We start from the raw sequence: 21,708 nt of genomic DNA on the forward strand, positions 1-21,708 counted from the left end.
CGTCTTTAGCTGCTCTGTCTCCCCTATCACCTGCATCCCCTTGTCTAGTTCGCGTCTATGTGTATCTTAAGTTCCTATATCCCCGTGTTCAGTCAGTGTTTGTGTCTGCCCTGTTCCCACGTCTCTGTTCCCTTTGTAGTGCCTGCATGTGAGTCTGTGTCTTTGTTCAGTCTGTGTTATGTGTTTCCTGTTTTACTTTGAAGGTCTCTGTCTTCTCTCAGTGTGTTCAGTTTATGCTTCTTTGGTCTCGTCAGTTCTGATTTGCCCCAGCTGTGTTTCCCTCCTGTTACCCATTCCCTGATTGCTCCCTCTGTGTATTTAAGCCCTGTGTTTCTCTGTGTCTGTGTCGTGATCTACCGTTTTCCTAGCTGTGTGTTCTGTCATTCCTCCTGGTGTAAGTTTATTTAGATTTTTTTCCAGTTATGTTATATTTGAGTTTAACATTAAAGTTGTTTTGAGTTCACATCTGTCTCCGGAGTCTGCACCTTGGGTCCTATTCCTGCCTGCACACAGCCACACCTAACAACAATGGAGAAAATATAAGTTATTTTTTCTCCATTTTTTTTTCTCCATTCAAGTTCCCTCCCCTACCCACTTAACGTACCCGGTCAATTTCACATATTAATATTGTGCTTGCATGGCTTGCAAGCTTATGTAAAAGAAATTTCAAGGTAAGTAACATTTAATTTACAATTAACAGTTCTACTAAAACAAAGCATTTGTGTTAGTCACATTGGTGGATTTGTGTACGATGTTATGCTGATGCAGTTGAGGAAATATGCGCTACCACATGTAGCTAATGCTAGCCATTCTAAACTTTAGCACAGGAGTGGATAAGACTTATAGTTTCATTTGACAAAAGTCTTTAGATGGAGAGTGCTGCTGTGGCTAGGAAAAGCATGGTTGAAGTTTTGCTACACAATGCAATCTAATTTCGATCAGAAATTATGACCTTTTTTAGGCTGACTTTTTTTAAATTTCTTTTTAGCCAAAATTAGAAGCCTTTAAGCTGTGAATAGCTTTGTCAGAGGGATAACCATAGAAACTTTTTTTTTCTGTCTGGCTCACTTATTTTATGTCTTTATAAAACTTGCATAACAAGACGCCATAAATAATATTACATTTTATTGTGGTTACTATTGTGGTACAGCTTAAAGTAAGTATTGTTCTTGATCTTAAAAGTTGTATCTATCTTTATTACTTTTTCTAACACATCAGGTTGTGTGAAATATTGTTAATGTGATTCCGACAGCATCATTCTGGCATAGGCTATGCGAACCTACCTACTTGACATTAAGACTTTACGTAAGCAGTTTGTACATAGTATGATTATCTAGGGTCATTAGTAGTTTGTTAAATTAGTACACATTTTTACAAAATGGGCTGGGTGTGCGAAATGTGTACATTTGAAACCACTACAAAAACAGGGCTGCTAAAACATTATAGATTATGCCATGGTTATGGAGGGGGATGTCTCCCATGTCTTCACCAAGATTGTTTTTGTTCCTTCAAAACTTGGGGTAGCCTTAGATCACATTTATCAAGAAATCAGTCTCAGGAAACTCAGGAACGAGTCAGATCTGCAGAAACTCTGTCTTTCACTTGCCGGTGTTGTAGCACCAGTGCAATCTCCACAGAAAAATATTTTTTTGAGCACCTTGGTCGACATTTGAAAAAACACGAAACTGTCATTTGTGTATTTAAAAACTGCAATTTCAGCACTAATGTTTATGGAACATTTGCCTCCCACAGAAGCTGAAAGCATACTCCTCATTCACTGCAAGACTTCAAGGAAAACCTGTTAAAAAGGTATGCGTGTTCTTCAAACACAGAAGATTTTAGTAATATGGATGTTCAGGATGGGGAATTATCGATTACTAATGATGGTCAAGGTAACGATGATGATGTGAGAGGTCTACCAAATATCGTTGAAAAAAACATGGCATTATTGTTTCTAAAACTGGAGAGCAAATTTAACGTATCTAACAAGTGTATTGATGAGATTATTGAGGAATTACACTTTATCACCGAAACAGCATCACCCTCATAAAATAAATTTTAGTCCTGTCTGAGGAAGAACGATTGTGAGATAGATGAATCTGTTGTGTCAGATATGGTGACAGAGCTTTGTTAGGCCAACCCCTTGACCTCCACCTTGTGTAGTGGTGGTCCACTTTCTTCTGCCTACAAGAGAAGAGCGAAAAACTCACTTATCGCTCCACAAAGCAGCGAATAGCATCATACTTAGCCCCACAATGTGGCTAAGGAACTACACACTCACACGGTTATAGAGTCGGACTCTTTGAAACTTACTTGGTGTTTCTTATTGCGTGTAGCATTAGCCTCGAATCCCGTTGATCGTCATTCATCGAGGAGAAAAGACAGACAGCTAATCCACCGGCCCGATGACGAATTCTCACGTCTCAGGACTTTACTGCAGGACGCTGACGTCAGTCTTCCAGCGTGTCTCTTCTCCCCCGGGTTAATGTCGACTCCAGGGATCCAGCTTGGAATGACCAATTAATGAAAGGTTTGTAGCATAAACCTATTCGCTGGAATGTTCAAGACGATTCAGTTACACAGCAAAAAGCACCAAGCAGGCAAAGTTCTTTATGTTTCTCGTGCACGGGAGAGAACTGGACAAACGCCCTTGTTTCACTTGACCCCAGTTGCTCTCGTCCGCTCCCTCGTAACACTGCTCTTTTATTGAGGTTACATGAATATACATAGGTTCATTAACATATAACATATACATACAAACAAAGAGTACCTTACCTGAGCGTTGTGTAAGTGTGTGTGTGTGTGTGTGTGTGTGGGGGGGGGGGATCAGAGTGTGACCCCATAAACGACTTCCCTAAACCTGCTGGTGTGGAAGTCCAGCAGTTCATCTAAACAAAAGGCACTTAGAGTAAAACAGATATAAATATGTTTTATCCACAACGAGACAGTTCAGGTGGGCGGCGGCGAGGAAGGCGGCGGCGGCCAGTGAGCAGTTCTGGTGGGCGGCTGCGAGGAAGACTGCGGCGGCCCCTGAGGAGGTCCGGCGGGCGGCCACGCCGGCAATGACGTCCAGAACGTGGCTTGGGCGACGGCGTGGCAGCTGCAGGACCAGGCAAAGCAGAAGCTGAGGCTGGACCAGGCGAAGCAGAAGCTGAGGCTGGAACAGGCGAAGCAGAAGCTGAGGCTGAGGCTTGACCAGGCGACGGCATGGGAGCCGGGGGTGACGGAGCAACAGCTGTAGAGCCAGCAGGCGCGGAAGCCCCTGGCTGGGGAGCAGCCAGGCCAGCGGGCGCGGAAACCCCTGACTGAGGAGCGGCCGGGCCAGCGGGCGTGGAAACCCCTGGCTCAGGAGCGGGAGAGCTCACAGCTGGCTCTGGATGCTGTGGCTGCAGGTCAGGGAACTGAACAGGGTGGTGACTGGACTACAGAAGACTGGACTACAGAAGACTGGACTACAGAAGACTGGACTACAGACGGCGGGAGAATGGGCGACTGAGCTACAGGTAGCCGGACGGGAGGCGACTGGACTGACTGGACGGGAGGCGACTTGACTGACTGGACGGGAGGCAACTGGACTGACTGGACAGGGGCAGACTGGACTGACTGGACAGGGGACTGGAGGACAGAAGACTGAACTGGAGGGGACTGGAGGACAGGAGACTGAACTAGAGTAGACTGGAGGACAGGAGGAGACTGGACTACAGGGGACTGGAGTGAAGGCTGAACAGCAGGGGAGTGAACTGACTGGACTGAGGAGACTAATGGATAAACAGAGGTCGGTGAGGCTAATGGCTGAGCTGAGGTTGGTACGGCTAATGGCTGAGCTAAAGACTGAGCTAGTGAGGGGGATAAAGCTGCAGCTTGGGCTAGTAAGGCTGGTGCCTGAGCAGGGGACAGGTCAGCTAGCCTTACTAGAGATAGTGCTAGGGGATGGAAAGCTGAGTGAGGAGATGGACGGGCTGGCGAATTAGCAGGTGGACAAGTTAGCTCTTCCGTGCCTCCGGGACGTGAGGGCGCTGGCTGGAGAGCCTCAGCCGAGCCTCTAGGGGAGTCAGGTCGGATCCTGGCTGCCCTCAGCCTGGGCGCTGGGACAGGCGTGTGAGGTGGCTGGACACCAGTCACCCCCACCCGAGAAACAGGAACGGGTATGGAGGTAGACTGGGTCGCATCTGCCCTCCTCCTGGGAGCTGGCACTAGTGTGGGTATAGGCTGACTGACGGGAGTGGAGATAATGACTGGGTGAGTGATACTGACAGGTTTGGGCGCATGAGTATTTTCAACAGTGGCCGGAACTGATGAAACCGGAACAGGCTGACAGGTGGACGAAGGAGCAGACTCGGATAAAACGGTCCTAGAGTAAGCAGGCCTAGGGTTTGCATACACACGGACTGTAACAGATTTATCGGAGATTGCTCTGGCCTTTCTGCCATCACCATTTACAGTCTTTAGTTGAACTGTCTCCGGAGGTGTTGAAGTGCGGGGGTTGTCCTTAATGAATCCCAGCTCAGAGGGAGCAGAGCAGCAAAAGTCTTCCCAGTCCACATCGTCCTCTAGGAAGGAAACTCCCCATGAATCAGAAGTGAGTGTACTGTGCGTTTTAAGGGAGTAATCAGACGAAGGGTGTGGAAAACAGTCACTGGCACTCACCACCAGGAGTTGCTGAAAATGGTCCATATTATGGCGGCGTGTGCACCGCTTTCTCTGGGAAGAGGAAGCAGCCGGGGTAAACAGCTGAGACTCTGGCGCGGTTGCTTCTGTTGAGCCGAGGTGGGAGGCGTAGCCGCTGTGCCGTGGCGAAGGTGGAGGTCCGGCGAATGAGGCGGCGGGTGTGTGAGTGAGGAGCGGAGCGGCGAGAGAGGGAGCAGCCGAAGCGCGGCGTGAAACATCCACTCTCCGCGGCAAATGCTCCGGTGCAGGTGAGGCAGCAAGTGGGGGAACGCGGCGTCTCCGAGGCCCGCCCAGAGCCAGGAGAGTCCCCTCAAAGACGTGCTCTCTCTCCGCGAAGAGCCGCTGTTTTCCCCTGAGCTCCTCTGCCCAACGGGAAAGCGCTGCCTCCTGCCGCTCGTAGAGGTCCGAGTCCGCTGGGTTCCAATCATGTCTTCGTGGCACGGGTCGTGTTGTTTGGAGGCGAGGAAGAAGGAACCCAAACGCAGGACTCGCAGGTAGGTGAAGACTGGTGAAGGTTTATTATAAGGAGAGGATGAACAGAGGGTGAACGGACACTGACTGGCTGGATCACTGAATGACTGACTGAACTGAGAGAACACACGGGAAGGACAACATCACACGAACATCAACATCAATGACACGACAAAGAACTGGTGAACCCGAGGAACTTAAATACACATGTTGAATGATGGCAATGATTGGAAACAGGTGAGTACAGGGCTGAACATAATCTGACTAATGACACAAGAGACAAGCTGACACAGGGAAAAAAAAACAGGAAGTGAGAACATTGATGTGGCAACATAACCTAATGTGACAAAACTGAAAACACTGGGTCACCGACCCAGGAATCCTGACAATTATCAGTTTAAAGCAAGTTTATCTCTAATGCTTCAAAAACAACAGGTTTCTTTTAAAGATAATCTTGAAGTCTGACATTTGCTTGGAATAATGGTTGCAGTTTCCTATAGCAGAGTATTTAACTGGTCCAGCTTTTCACAAGTGACTCATTTAAAGAGTATGGGGGGAAAAAACAATCAGTAATAGTGGGCCATTTTGATGTTGTCCATTTTACTATTGTGGTTCATACAGATTTAGTTGTTCCTCTTTAACTAATGTATTAGAGCATTCATTAATGCAATATAGCTAATTGTCTGCAAGATTTAATGCTTCTGTTTGTGTCATCTACAGATAAAGGAAGAGTTCAAGAGAATAACCACTGTAAGCCTGGAATCAACGTTTATGGCTAAACTGGACCATTGCACCCCAAAACTGATGGATGCTGTTTCATCAAGGGGAGGAGCTAAAGGAGTGAGAATCAGGCAGATCAAGGACATGCTTCTTGAGGTATGATAACTATTTAGACTTTGTGTTGCACTTTGTGTTGGCTTTGAAGTGCACTTTGTTGGCAGTCACCCATGTACAGTGGGGCAAAAAAGTATTTAGTCAGCCACCGATTGTGCAAGTTCCCCCACCTAAAATGATGACAGAGGTCAGTAATTTGCACCAGAGGTACACTTCAACTGTGAGAGACAGAATGTGAAAAAAAAATCCATGAATCCACATGGTAGGATTTGTAAAGAATTTATTCGTAAATCAGGGTGGAAAATAAGTATTTGGTCAATAACAAAAATACAACTCAATACTTTGTAACATAACCTTTGTTGGCAATAACAGAGGTCAAACGTTTACTATAGGTCTTTACCAGGTTTGCACACACAGTAGCTGGTATTTTGGCCCATTCCTCCATGCAGATCTTCTCGAGAGCAGTGATGTTTTGGGGCTGTCGCCGAGCAACACAGACTTTCAACTCCCGCCACAGATTTTCTATGGGGTTGAGGTCTGGAGACTGGCTAGGCCACTCCAGGACTTTCAAATGCTTCTTACGGAGCCACTCCTTTGTTGCCCGGGCGGTGTGTTTTGGATCATTGTCATGTTGGAAGACCCAGCCTCGTTTCATCTTCAAAGTTCTCACTGATGGAAGGAGGTTTTGGCTCAAAATCTCACGATACATGGCCCCATTCATTCTGTCCTTAACACGGATCAGTCGTCCTGTCCCCTTGGCAGAAAAACAGCCCCATAGCATGATGTTTCCACCCCCATGCTTCACAGTAGGTATGGTGTTCTTGGGATGCAACTCGGTATTCTTCTTCCTCCAAACACGACGAGTTGAGTTTATACCAAAAAGTTCTACTTTGGTTTCATCTGACCACATGACATTCTCCCAATCCTCTGCTGTATCATCCATGTGCTCTCTGGCAAACTTCAGACGGGCCTGGACATGCACTGGCTTCAGCAGCGGAACACGTCTGGCACTGCGGGATTTGATTCCCTGCCGTTGTAGTGTGTTACTGATGGTGACCTTTGTTACTTTGGTCCCAGCTCTCTGCAGGTCATTCACCAGGTCCCCCCGTGTGGTTCTGGGATCTTTGCTCACCGTTCTCATGATCATTTTGACCCTACAGGATGAGATCTTGCGTGGAGCCCCAGATCGAGGGAGATTATCAGTGGTCTTGTATGTCTTCCATTTTCTGATGATTGCTCCCACAGTTGATTTTTTCACACCAAGCTGCTTGCCTATTGTAGATTCACTCTTCCCAGTCTGGTGCAGGTCTACAATACTTTTCCTGGTGTCCTTCAAAAGCTCTTTGGTCTTGGCCATGGCGGAGTTTGGAGTCTGACTGTTTGAGGCTGTGGACAGGTGTCTTTTATACAGATGATGAGTTCAAACAGGTGCCATTCATACAGGTAACGAGTGGGGGACAGAAAAGCTTCTTACAGAAGACGTTACAGGTCTGTGAGAGCCAGAGATCTTCCATGTTTGAGGTGACCAAATACTTATTTTCCACCCTGATTTACGAATAAATTCTTTACAAATCCTACCATGTGAATTCATGGATTTTTTTTTCACATTCTGTCTCTCACAGTTGAAGTGTACCTCTGGTGCAAATTACTGACCTCTGTCATCATTTTAAGTGGGGGAACTTGCACAATCGGTGGCTGACTAAATACTTTTTTGCCCCACTGTAGTTTATACTCATACTTCATCTATTTATTTTCATGAATAGCACAATACAATCAAAATAGAGAAGTAGCCATCCGCTGCCCTATCACATACCTTGGAGAGAAGGAAGAAAACCTTTTCATGGAGTTTGGTGTAAGTAATTCAGCATCTTAAACACAAATAAATCCACACTGATCACAGTGTAAATTTGTAAATATTTTACACTTAAGGTCACACCCTGACCAATAATATCATAGCAATGGCCTATTTGGCTTAGGTGTTGGGCATGGCAAAAGGCTCCTTGAACAATTCAACTAATGATTGTAGCGTCTTGATGCATGCTCGATCATCCAGGAAAGTAAATCTCCAAAAGTTGATTCTGTTCATCTGGACGTAGCATTTTGTGGGAGAAACATTTCATCACTCATCCAAGTGACTTCTTCAGTCTCAGCTGACTGCAGGTTTCCCCGATCTTATAAACAGTACATTTACACAATGAATGAAACCAGCCCACTTCAGTTCGAAACGTTTCTCCCACAAAACGCTACGTCCAGATGAACAGAATCAACTTTTGGAGATAATGATTGTAGCGTTTCACTTAATCATTTCAGCTAATCCAATATGTCAAAGCTAATAATTATTTATATGTTCAATTTGAGTTTATTGTTTTCCTTAGTTTTACATTCTAAATTGATGACCAAACCTGGCAGCTAAGCACCCACAGTGACTGCCAGCAGGCAGATCCTGAACTTCATCAGGTAACAAAATGATGAGCGGTCAGGCTGCAGCCTCCGTTTCCACTTGTTCTTGCAGTCACCTTAACGATCGCTTTAAAGTCCCTTTGTGCTGGTTTTCATCTTTGCTTTGTGCTGTTGGCTTTGCGTTACATTAGATAACAGGTTAACCACTGGACTAGTCAATGACTGCTGAATGGATTCTATGATGTTACGAGCAGCATAATGTTCTCAGTTCTTCAGCCAGCAGACAAGGGTCAGTTTTGACCCATGTGGATCACATTTCTTGCTCATACTGCTCCTGTATTCTTATCTGGCTATTGAGTTTTAGTTAAGTAAGTCAGTATTTCTGCATTGTATCTTTAAGCTGAGTAGAAACTAGTCAAGGCTGCACATTCAGCTTGAAATGTTTAGTTCATATCTACAAGAACACACTATGAATGCAACTGATAAAGAATAATATTAACCCCCCCCCCCCCGTTTAGCTGTTTTCCTGAAAGCACATTTTTTGGAATACACATTAGTTAGTGATTTGGACACATTTTCATCCTTCATATATCAGCAGCCAAAGTCACAACAGACAAAACTGAACATCTTCTGGGAACTGTCAAAGACTACACAGGGCTTATTGTTCTGTTGTTTCTGAGTAAACACAGGCTAGCCGTCACAGAGGAGTTGACAAACACTTTCTAAATTCCGTTCAGTGCACTTCCCACATGCAGTATCTGCAGTTAAACAAATCCTTGGTTGGGTAAGGAACAATATCTGATTGATTAGATGAGTTTAGGCCAAATTGCATGCACAGTTTAATGTGAGATACTGTTCATGGCAAACATAAATCTTTCTGAGATTTTTCATTATATATATATCTACTAGAGATGGCACGATACCACTTTTTTATGTCCGATACCGATACCGATATCATAAATTTGCATATCTTCCGATACCGATATGAATCCGATATAGTGTTTTTTAATCAACAAAACTGTTTTTTAAATATCTTGCTGCATTTTGTATAAGTTCATACTCAAGTTTAAAACAACAACTACACTAAAGCTATTCTGTTATACCTGTATGCAAAAAAAAATATTTCATAGTTCAGCAATACTGATCAATCTAATAAACTTAAACCTACACCATCCTCCCTATTCTGGTATTTTAAAGAGTACTTAGCATAAATATTAAGCAACCTAACTAATAGGGTTCCAACTCCCAGCAACAACAAAAATAAAAAAATAAAAAATAGGGAACCACCCCTCACGCGCCACCTCATGATGCTTAATCGACGTAATCAACCTTAATTTGATGCAGTGTGAAAAAAAATGCACAGAAATCAATTATTTTTCAAGAAATATTAAATAGATTCAACATCTTTCTTCAACAAAATTGCAGACTGCACAGATGGTACCTTCCCAAAGGGAAAAAGTACTATAGCTTACTAGGGTATATATATTAGACTTAATAGTTACTATATACAGTAATGGACTTCTATTCATTTTGCATCAAATTAAAACTTTGGGTGTCAGATAATTATTTATTAAAAGCTAGACATTTTAAATGAGAATAAGAAAGAAAAGTATGTCTTTGTGCCCCCTTTTCCCTGTTAATGCCCTATCGGCCCCCCTGGTTAAACTTTGCTAGATCCGCCCCTGCACAGTTACCAGCGTCAGCTACGTAGAAAAAGATCCTGGAGTAGAAAGTAATATTAAATACATTCTAACAATAGCTGATCAAGCTTAAACGTGCTGCTGTTGTTCAGCCGCTGGTTTACTCTTTCTGGTGCAAAGTGGGCCAAAAACAAACTAGAGAGACGGACTCGCGACAGAAAAGCCGATCAGCTGATCGTTAAGCAGTTTCATGATTGAAGTAGCAGCAGGAGAGGCAGTCGCTCCATATATCGGTTGTTAAGCTTAACGCAGGAATGCTTTACATTCAGAGATGGACTTACACACTTGCTTTACTTCTCTCGGGATAACTTTGTCGGAGATGAAATGCTGGGTTGCTAGCGAAGCTCCAAATGCTATCCAGACCACCGACAGGTCCCCATGCCACAGCCGCTCTATCACGTGATGCATACTGCTCTGACGTGCTAACGTTCTGAAGTGAGTTAAGGCGTGTTGCAAGTTTTGTGAGGTGCTTTCGTGATATTTAATGGATCGGATTACATTTTTTATTTTTCTCCGATATCCGATCCAGTAATTTAGGTCAGTATCGGACCGATACCGATACGTAATATCGGATCGGTCCATCTCTAATATCTACTTAGCTCTTTGAAACACAGGCAACAGGGGAAACCTTCTGGCTTTGCTTTGATTTTATAGCTGGGCTTTCATAATAAATATTATATAAACTCTAAAAACATTATAAAAACTGTATATATGCACTCCTAGATCTATTTTTTTGTTCAGTTTCCTTTACTTTTACTGGCTTTTACACTCAGACATTTTTTACACTGGCTTTTACACTCAGACACACATTCCCTTTGTTCTTGTCATGATCTGTGCGAGTGTCTGGGTTTTTCTCAGTGTGGCCCTGCCATCCAGGTCCTTCGGGGGCCTTCAGGGCGGGGTTTCCAGTTCTCACCTGCTGTGGCCACTTGCAAGCCATCAAACCGCAATAAGCTGACCAGTATTTAAAACCAGCGCTGACTTCCACTCTTTGCCAGACTGTCTGCTACCCCATGGTGGTAGCTTGGGAACTTGGGAACTCGGGACAATTACTCACCTCACCTGCAGTAGCCTCACGGACACTAGACTTTCCAGATTGCTCATCTAAAAAGAGTCTGCTGGCTCTGCTCTGTCTCCTGGAAACACTCATGGAAGCCACATCTGCCTAACCTTCTGCCCACCACTCACCTCGGGATCACTCAACATGCCTTCTTCTCTCTTTCTTGGACACTCGCTTGGCTACCCTCCCCAGGCCTTCGTTCTACCAGCCTGACAAGTAAGCATTTTCTCAGTTATCATCCGTCCCCTGGCTGTTATTTCCTGTTCCTCCTCTTATCTCCCTCTTATTCTGCTTTCAGTGGCTGTGACACCTGAGAAACTCACCTAAGTCCCCTACCCCAGTTCTCTTTCTGAAACAAAGCTTTGTTTACTGAGTAAACCTGTTGGTTCATTGAGTCTGATTTTGGGTCCTGTCCACACACTGGCCTTGTGACCTGTGACAGTTCTGGTATGTCAGGCAGTGTTTACAATAGTATTCTGCTTCCCTTCTATCTTTCCTATGGTGTTGTCCTCCTGTGATCAGCTATAAACCACCTGTACTGACTAAATCTCCTCCTTACAAGGGAGAAACATCCAACATAGTAAAAATTTGACATATTAATTGTCTTTATAAAGAGACTGTTCAGATTTGTCTAGTCACCTGTTATTTTTGCCTTGAGTATGTAATTTTATTGTAACCAGCAGATCATCATGACGGACCGGTACAGCTTCCACATCACTTGCAGACTGGGGGAGCCAGGGATCGAACCACCAACCTTCCAATCAGAAGAGGGCCTGCTCTGCCTCCTGAGCTACAACCACCCTCCTGTCACTTGTGAACAAGACCCCAAGATATTTAAACTCGTCCACTTGGGGCAGGAACTCATCCCTGACCTGCAGTGGGCACTCCACAATTTTCTGAAGCTGCTACATTGAGCTGCAGCTGCAAGGTGGTTGGTGTCTGTCGTAGTGTTAACTGTCAGAGAAGTGTTTGAGGTTTTTAAAGCAGTTGTGCTGTTTAATAGTGGAGCAGATGAAAGGCAGATTAGAGATTTTTACACTGTGATAAGTATAAAGCATCATAAAAGCCGTTAAATTGTTTATTTATATGTTGTGGACTATGAGTAATGTTCCCATTAGAATGCTTTATAGATTAAATAGTTGTTTTCTTTCTTTATTTAGGTTTAACTGATTAGTTAAACCTCTGGGTAGCTCCCCAACTGGGTCTAGACTGGGTCTAGAGAGTATTTTAAATTCAGGGAATTTAAAATAGAAAGTAGCTCGTCCACAGAAGGACTGGTAGCTCCCCTTACGATAAGGGTTCAGATCGCGCGAACAGGTGTGAAATGTATGTGTTTAGTTAGTTTGTTTGTTTGCTTGTTTTAATCAATTTTAAATCATGCTTTTTATTTGTTTTTGTTTCTAATGTCTCTGTAAAGCACTTTGAATCACCTTGTTGTTGAATTGTGCTATACAAATAAATTTGCCTTGCCTTGCCTTAGTAAGAAATTCCCCAGCTTCATTACCATGTTCAAAGTTCTCCAACTTTGAACATGGTATCATCAAAATTTTTCTTCTCTCATTAATTGTTTTATTTAATTCTGTTTTTGGTTTTTTTCAGGTTGCTAATTATAAGTTCTTGTGGCAAGGCAGCAAATGCAGATTCTAGTGATAGGATCTTTTGTTCCATACATTACTACCTTTCCTGTTTCCCATAGAACACATGGTGATATTCCAGGTAGGTCATTATTATCTAAATACACTGCCCATGCGCTGTGTCCTGGCTGTAGCTCAGGAGGTAAGCAGGTTACCTGCTAATCAGAAGGTTGGTGGGTTGAACCCTGGCTGCTCCAGCCTACATGCCAAATATCCTTGGGCAAGATACTAACCCCTAATTTGCTCTCTGATGCATCCATCTGAGTGTGAATGGTGGATAGAAAAAGCATCAAAAAAGTGTTTGTGTGAATCAGGCAAGATGTGTAAAGCACAGTGAGTGGAAAAGACCTATACAAGAACCAGTCCATTTACCTTTTGAAGAAGTTGTTCTTTCAGTGATGATGCATTAAATCTCCAGCTCCTAACTGGTGGTGTGACTCTTTTCTGTGTCAGGGAGATGGATATGATCACTGACAATGATAGGATGAATCTGAGTGTCTGTGTATGTATCTGCCCTGTGTATTGGTGTGTATATGACTGTTCTGTATGTATGTTCATGTGATGAACTGCAGTATTGTAGGCAGAGCATACATAATGCTGAGTGCAGAAGAAGAGAAATGACGTGAAGGGAGTAAGGCAGTGCAGCCACCAAGAAAACATTTTGGGTGACCTAAAATCATCAACGACAACAACAACAACACTACACTGATAAACAGGCATAAATTGTTCTACTCCATTAAATTAGTGGAAAAGAGGTGATCTCTATCTGCACAACATCTCTTTTCCCTTTTTACACTTGACTTAATACAACCATGGAGTGATGTTTTGGTCGCATTAAAACTGCCCATTGACGTTCAGCTTTTCAACCACAATAAATACAACATAGAAGGTAGGATGTCACATGAGTTAAGAAAGCTTCCAGATGCGTCTCCGACAGCATCACCATCAACACGGGAGCGCCACAGGGATGTGTACTCTCGCCACTTCAAAACTATTCTGAAGTTTGCTGACGACACAGTGGTGTTGGGCGCCATTTCAAACAATGATGAGGCAGCCTACATGAATGAAGTGAAGAATCTGGCATTGTGGTGCCAGGACAACCACCTCCAGCTGAACGTCGGCAAGTCCAAGGAGCTGGTGGTGGACTTCAAAAGGAGTCAGCACAGAGACTACAAGCCCATTATCATCGATGGAGCTCCAGTGGAGAGGGTGCAGTCCTTCAAGTATCTTGGTGTCCACATCTCCTCAGACCTGACATGGTCTGCAGACATTCAGGTCCAGTTCAAAAAGGCTAGGCAGCGCCTGTACCACCTACAACAGGTGGGGAAGTTCGGGGTCTCTCCAGTTTCTATGCAGGCACTGTGGAGAACGCTGCTGCAGGGCTGTTCTCCCCTCCCTACAGGACATTTACACCTCCTGGACATTTACAGCAGGAGATGCTGGACTAGAGCAGCTCAGGTATTGAAAGACCTGCCCCATCCCGGCAACAATCTGTTCGAACTTCTGCAAACAGGCAGAAGGTTCTGCAGCATCGGGGCTAAAACAGAGGCTCAAGAGGAGCTTCTATCCTCAGTCCATGTGATTTCCTGAGGTCAGATGGCCCAGGATGTGAGTGGGCGTTAAGGCATCTGGGAAGGATCTCAAAACTGGATTATAGATGGCAGACAGTAGGTGTCGTAAGGTTCAAGGTTCTTTATTTGTCACATGCATAGTTATACAAGTATGACATACAGTGAAATGTAGCCTGACACGCTCCTCGACATGTGCAAAAAAATTGGGGGGGGGGTGTAGAGGAAGAACATATATATATATATATATATATATATATATATATATATATGTATATATATATATATATATATATATATATATATATATATATATATATATATATATATATATATATATATATATATACACATTGGGTGAATGTGCAGTAGTAGCAGCAAGCAGGTGAATTCTGTACATTAATATGAATAGACATCTGACTATTTTACAGAATAGACAATATAAACATATTTAAAATTAAAGGAATTTGAAATGTACATTGTGCCTTGGTTTAGTGTCTGGAAGAGTCCTGACTCAGTCAATTATAGATGATGTGAGAGGGCGGGTGTGTGTGTTTAGGGCCCGGATGGCTTAGCGATAGAAGCTCCTCTTGAGTCTCTCTGTCCTTGCCCGGAAGATGCGGAACCTTCTACCAGATTGCAGAAGTTGGAACAGTTTGTTGCCAGGATGGGACGGGTCCTTCAGTATCTGCGTTGCTCTAGTCCGGCATCTCCTGGTGTAGGTGTCCTGAAGCGGGGGGAGAGCAATCCTGCAGCAGCGTTCTGCTGTACGGATCACTCTCTGGAGAGCTTTTTGGTCCTTCACACAGCTGTTCCCAAACCACGATGTCATGTTCTGATGCTCTCCACAGCGCCTGTATAGAAAATCCTGAGGATCTTTGGAGAGACCCTGAACTTCCTCAGTTGTCGTAGGTGATACAGGCGCTGCCTAGCCTTTTTGGTCTGGACCTGAATGTGGGCAGCCCATGTCAGGTCTGAGGAGATGTGAACACCAAGATACTTGAAGGACTGCACCCTCTCCACTGGAGCTCCATTGATGATAATGGGCTTGTAGTCTCTGTGCTGACCCCTTCTGAAGTCCACCACCAGCTCCTTGGTCTTGCCGACGTTCAGCTGGAGGTGGTTGTCCTGGCACCATGATGCCAGATTCTTCACTTCATCCATGTAGGCCGCCTGATCGTTGTTGGAGATGGCACCCAACACCACTGTGTCGTCAGCAAACTTCACAATGGTGTTGGAGCCATGGGTGGCCACACAGTCTGAAGTGTAGAGGGAGTAGAGCAGTGGCGAGAGGACACATCCCTGAGGTGCTCCTGTGTTGATGGTGATGCACACAGACGGCTGTGGAGTCCCAGATCCCTCAGCTTTGTGAACAGTCTGCAGGGCACTATTGTGTTAAACGCTGAACTGTAATCAACAAACAGCATTCGCACATAGTTACCCTGTTTCTTGTCCACGTGGCTGAGAGTGGTGTGTAGGACGTGGGCGATGGCATCCTCTGTGGATCTGTTGGATCTGTAGGCGAACTGCAGCGGATCTGTGGTGTCTGGGATGGAGGAGGAGATGATGTTCTTCAGCAGCCTCTCAAACACCTTCATTACTACCGAGGTCAGTGCAACTGGCCGGTAATCGTTCAGGGATGAGGGTTTACTGTTCTTGGGCACAGGGATGATGGTGGATCTTTTGAAGCATGTGGGGACCACAGACTTCGCCAGGGACTCGTTGAAGATGTAAGTGAACACACCTGCTAGCTAGTCAGCACAGCAGCGCAGCAGACGGCCGGTGATGCCGTCTGGCCCCGCCGCTTTCCTTGTGTTCACTCTCCTCAATGCCGCTCGGACGTCATGCTCCGCGATGCTGGTCACTGGTCTCTCGCTGATGACATCACTGTCCTCGGTAGTCAGGCGGTAGATAGTCAGGTGGTAGATAGCATTAGCCGCCTGGCTAACCTCGAAACAGGCGTAGAACCGATTCAGGTCGTTGGTGAATGCAGAGTCGGCATTGATCGGCGCAGTGTCCCTGGCTTTGTAGTCCGTAATGGTGCGTAGTCCGTGCCACATACTCCGTGTGTCGCCCTGGTGGAAGCGGGACTCCACACATTCCCGGTACCGGCGTTTGGCATCTCTCACCGCGCGCCGCACGCCGTATGAGGCCGCTTTGTAGGCGCTCATATCGGCAGTGGCGAGACCCGCGTTGTAGGAGGCGGTCCTGGCGTTTACTGCAGTGCGGATCGATCTGTCCATCCACGGTTTCTGGTTTGGGAATGCATATTGACGAAGCATACTGCTACTTCCGTAAACTCGTTGATGTCGACTGCGCATGCTCTGAACATGTCCCAGTCAACGTCGTTGAGTGCGTCCTGTAGCGTAGCTTCTGATTGGGCAGTCCACCGTTTTACCTCCCTCGTGGTTACTTCTTCCCTCCGTATGCTTTGTTTTATACTGGGGAATGAGGAAGATGGCGCTGTGGTCAGACTTCCCAAAAGCCAGGTGTGAGACAGCTTTGTAGCCCTGCTTGTATGGCGTGTAGCAGTGATCCAAAATTCGATCCCCTCTCATTGGACACGAGACATGCTGGTAAAAGTTTGCCATGACTTGTCTGAGGTTCGCTTTGTTAAAGTCTCCTGCTACAATGAGGGCTGCGCCCGGGTCCTTGTTTTGAAGCGAGCTCAGCACATCATGTAATTCGGACAGGAAGGGTCGGGTTTAAAAGTGTCCAAGATTAGTTGTGGAACCTTGGCACCGATGTTTACAAGTGATCCGCTGTCGTAAACTATAAGACTAGAGGATTTTGGGATGTAAACCAGAGCAAAAAATAAGTAAAAAACAAGAAAAGTAGATAGTCGGAGCGGAGCGGTCAGGAAGGCGTCTGGACGTGGCCGTGCCATCTTGGAGCTTCGTAAGCCACCGCCTCTGTTCAAAGATGGTCGTTCACAGTGGACATAGATGGCTTTCACTTCTCTTTCAAACCATCTGTCTAATCTGCCCATAATGTGAACGCTGGCATCCTCACAGTGACCTTTGACATTTTTATGCAGATGGACAGCCGGGTCTTGTCTCGTGGAGGTGGCTCTTCTATGTTGTGCCATGCGCATATACTTTTTATGAAGTGACCAAATAGCCACTTCATAAAAAGTGGCTATTTGGTCTCTCCAATGTAGAGGTCTGGGCATTCCTTCCTGCACTGTACAGCATGCACCACATTGTTAAGTTTGTGTTTTGGAGTTTTGTCTTTGGGATGAACCAGTGTCTGAGTGTGTTCCTGGGTCTGAAATGCACCGGGATGTTGTACTTGGAGAAAACTCTCCTCAGTTTCTCTGATACACCAGCTACATAGGGGATGACAATGTTGTTGCGTTTGTCTTTCTGATCCTCCCTCGTTGGTGTCTGATCTTCTTTTCTGTGCCTCTTTGCTGACTTGATGGAAGCTCAATTAGGATAACCGCATGTTTTAAGAGCTCCCTTTACATGTGTTCTTTTTCCCTTCAGTCTTTCTAAGCCTGAAGGGAAAAAGAAGGAACACAGGCCAAAAAAGAATATTTTAATAAATTATTTTACGACAATAAAAATAATATTAAGGGTACGTGGAATATTCTTTTTTTAAAGTAGTGGGGTAATAAATATTTTTCTTATTAAAGTAAGTAGGCAAATTTAAGGATATATAAGGTTGTAAGTGATATGAATGAAGTGGTAAATGAATTTAATTCTTTTTTTTTTAAAATATCGGACCTAACCTGGCAAACTTCATTAGAAAACAGGATGATTCAGAATGGAATGACGAATGGAAAGGAGATAGCAGAGTGCTAAAGTTTATGTTTTTAGGGGATATCACTGAAAAATAAATTATAGCTATTGTAGCAAAGTTTAAAAATAAGACTTCCACTGACTGTGATGGGTTAGACATGGTCATAGTAAAAAAGACTTTGGATTGTATAATCAAAACTCTCTGCCATTTTCATTCGAAAGACTAAAAATATAACAAACGTTATCCCCCTTTATAAATCAGGAGACAGACATAGTTTCAGTAATTATAAACTAGTATCATTGCTGTCACAGTTTTCTAAAGTGCTTGAAAAACTATTTGAACAAAGATTTGATAGTTTCATTGAAAAACATCAGCTTTTAAGTGACAGTAAGTATGGATTTCCACAAAACAGATCAACAGCAACTGAATACTACTGAAGACATTTCATCAGCAACACATTATAATTTTTTTTTCCAAAGCTTTTGACACTCTGCAACACTCCATCTTGATTTCCAAGTTAACCCTTTAAGACCTACCATAGAACCAAGTCTGCCAGAGCCTATAGTATATTTTTACATGTTGTAGTGCCATTTTTGGGAGCATTTCAAGTTGCCATACATCAATACAACCATTACAGCCTAGATTTTAACAATATGTATGCATTAAGTGCATAGTAACTACATAAATTGCAAAAAAGTGCAATAAACTACAAAAAAATTGAAAATCATTTTTGGTTTTTTAACATATATTTCTAGTTAGAGAAATTTAAGAGGCTTATCCCTCAAAACTGTAAATACAAAAAAGTTGCACAAAATAGTTTCCCACCATAGGAAATTTATTTTGAGTGTCTTCATAGTTTGATTTTTGAAATACACCAATTTTTATACACTGCAGGAAAAACGAAAATAAATATTATAATGCAAATTTGCAAAAAAGCAGCATATGCATCAAAATAAACTATTTCCAGCAGTGCAATATGAGTCCTAGGCATCCCAGAAACGACACAGAAAGTCATAAAGTCAAAGATAACTTTTAAAAAGAGCAGTATAGGCCCATGAGGCCCTGATGGTTAAAAAACAAACAAAAAAACATTTCCGCGAAAATGACGTCACTTCCGGTTTCGGGCAGGTCACGGCGGACATGCGATAGTTCGTGCTGACATCTATTCCAACGTAGGAAGTGTTACGAACAGCTGATCGGATCGGCAAAACATGTTTCTGGAATATTATGTTTTTGTTACTGCAAGCGCTTTTTATGCAGTTTTTGCAAAGCCATATGTGGAAGGAAACTGTGACCTAGGACAAGCTGATGGCATAAGATGTAAGTACAACTCCTGCGGCTTCATATGCAAAAAAGATTATTGCGCTAGCTTACGTGGTTGCAGTGCTACCTGGATTTAAAAGTAGTTGCGCAAAACGGAGCGTGCCCGCTCCGACCGGCTTTAAAGGGTTAAGTAGTTATGGTGTGAGAGGAATTGTATTGAACTGGTTAAGAAGTTACTTAATAAGATAATAGGTTTCAGTATGTGCTGTATTTAAGTAATTCATCTGAAAGAATTAAAATAGAATGTGGGGTCCCTCAAGGTTCTGTTTTAGGAACAAAACATTTAAATTCATATATAAACAACATTTGTGACGTGTCAAAAATGTTAAATTTTGTTTTGTTTGCAGACGACACAAATTTTGTTTTGTTCTGGAATAAATTTGAAAGAATTGGTTAAAATTATGGTTATTGAAATGAAAAAACTAAAAAAATGGTTTAATGTAAACAAGTTATCGCTGAATTTGGCAAAAACAAAGTTTATGATATTTGGAAATCGTGTAGAGGGGGGAAGAGGTAGTATTATTATGACACCAGTTAACATCCAGGGAGTGGACATTGAGATAGTGGACTTGTATAGGTACCTGGGTGTTCACCTGAATAATAAACTAGACCTGAGCCACAACACTGATGCTCTTTACAGGAAGGGTGAGAGCAAACTCTACCTGTTGAGGCGGCTGAGGTCATTTGAATTGATATACCTTTATTAGTCCCACAAGGGGAAATTTCATAAGGCTGCCGACCTATTGCACGCAATGGCAGCGCCATCTTACCCTCCCTCCGACCATACATACATTACACAAAACATCACATGGGGAATACAGGTCAGAGAGGTATAACAATGGAAAATGCACCACATGAGGAAAGATAAGGAGAAAAAAATAACTCCTCCCAGACTGAGCTCCAACAGGGAGATCAGTTTGAGAACAGAAAAAAACATCTCTGCACATGAAAAAACTCTTAATACACCAAAGAAACACATGACAAGTAACAGGGGTGAGTAAAGGGTGAGAGACAGCCGATTTAGACAGTACTGCAGCCTGTGCGCTGGTCTCCTTGATCCACCGTCAGCATCGGAAGGGAATAAGCGTCGAAGGCGTTTGGAAAGGGAGGGGGGATGAGTGTGTGCATATCAGTGTATATGTGTGTGTGTGTGTCCAGAGTTCAGCTGAGACAGTGTCCTTCGCCCTGCCAGGCTAAGTAAACAGTCTTCCAGCCAACCCAGGTGGCCTTGCATGGAATGGGAAGAACAGACTAAACACAGTCGTTATCAGGGTGTTGTTGTTCAGCTCCAGCCTTGCGACCGCAGCTGGCGCCAAAGGGGTCTCCGCATAAGTGATGGTGGTTTTTACTTTAGTGCGAACAGCTCATATGAATTTCAAAGCTGTTCTACAGTCCAACACTGGTCTCTCAATCCATACTTACGTTCTGTGATGTTGTCATTTCTTGTGCTCAAGGAGCCGATTTCAGAGAACTCACAGCAGTGTGCCTCCCCGAGATGTCATCCAATTTGCGCCCAGAGATGTTATTCCGAGCTAGCCCTTCCGAGATGTATCCAGTATCCATGTATTCTGAGTATTCACAGCAGCCTCCCCCATCGTTCCAATCCTTGTGGGGTTTGAAGAGCCGGAAAAATACATATGCGACTAATTTAAAACCATTATACTTATTACAGAAGTGAGCAGTACGAATTATGCATAATGTTAAATATAGAGAACAGGCAAATAGTTTGTTTATAAAATCAAAATTATAAAAACTAGAAGATATAGTGAAATTACAGACATGAATTATTATGTTTAGGGCACAACATAAAATATTGCCTCTTAAGTTACAAAGATTATTTGTACTGTGTTCAGAAAATGGGGAGAGTAGAAGGAAGTTTTATTTTAAGCATCGGTTTGCTCGGACCACACAAAGACAAATGTGTCCAACAGTCATAAGTATAAGAATGTGGAATTCTCTCCATGATAATCTTAAGGTTTGCACAAATATTTTTCAATTTAAAATGTGCTATAAGAATAAAATGATAAAACAATATGGAGAAGATGAAAATAACAGGAGCTAACTGTAGAAAGAATGATCTTTTTCATTTATAATTAGTGGTGTTGCTCATTGTTGAGTATGATGTTTTGTTTGTGAAAATTCAGCTATTTTTATGTGGAATCTGAGATGCTATGGTATTTTCAAGGCAGGAGTAAAAAGATAGTTGCTAAGGCTAAGTTTGAAAGAGCCATGTTTGCATGGTGCTTTGCCTTCTTTATGCAATTATCCTGTTTGGACTACTGATAAAAACAGGAAAAATGACTTCT

The 21,708-nt window shown here is 43.6% G+C and overlaps 1 long non-coding RNA gene across 2 annotated transcripts; it reads left to right on the forward strand.

Moving 5' to 3' along the window:
- Positions 1 to 369: 369 nt before the first annotated feature.
- Positions 370 to 2,421, forward strand: LOC113029390 (uncharacterized). Of its 2 annotated transcripts, XR_003273401.1 has the most exons (4): positions 370 to 394; positions 579 to 671; positions 1,753 to 1,809; positions 2,337 to 2,421. It is a non-coding gene; the product is annotated as an uncharacterized LOC113029390 (long non-coding RNA). The 2 variants fall into 2 exon arrangements; XR_003273400.1 differs by lacking the exon at positions 370 to 394 and having other exon boundaries at positions 488 to 671.
- The last annotated feature ends 19,287 nt before the right edge of the window (positions 2,422 to 21,708 follow it).

Source organism: Astatotilapia calliptera, chromosome 9 (genome assembly GCF_900246225.1).
Source record: "Astatotilapia calliptera chromosome 9, fAstCal1.2, whole genome shotgun sequence".
Classification (NCBI taxonomy): domain Eukaryota; kingdom Metazoa; phylum Chordata; class Actinopteri; order Cichliformes; family Cichlidae; genus Astatotilapia; species Astatotilapia calliptera.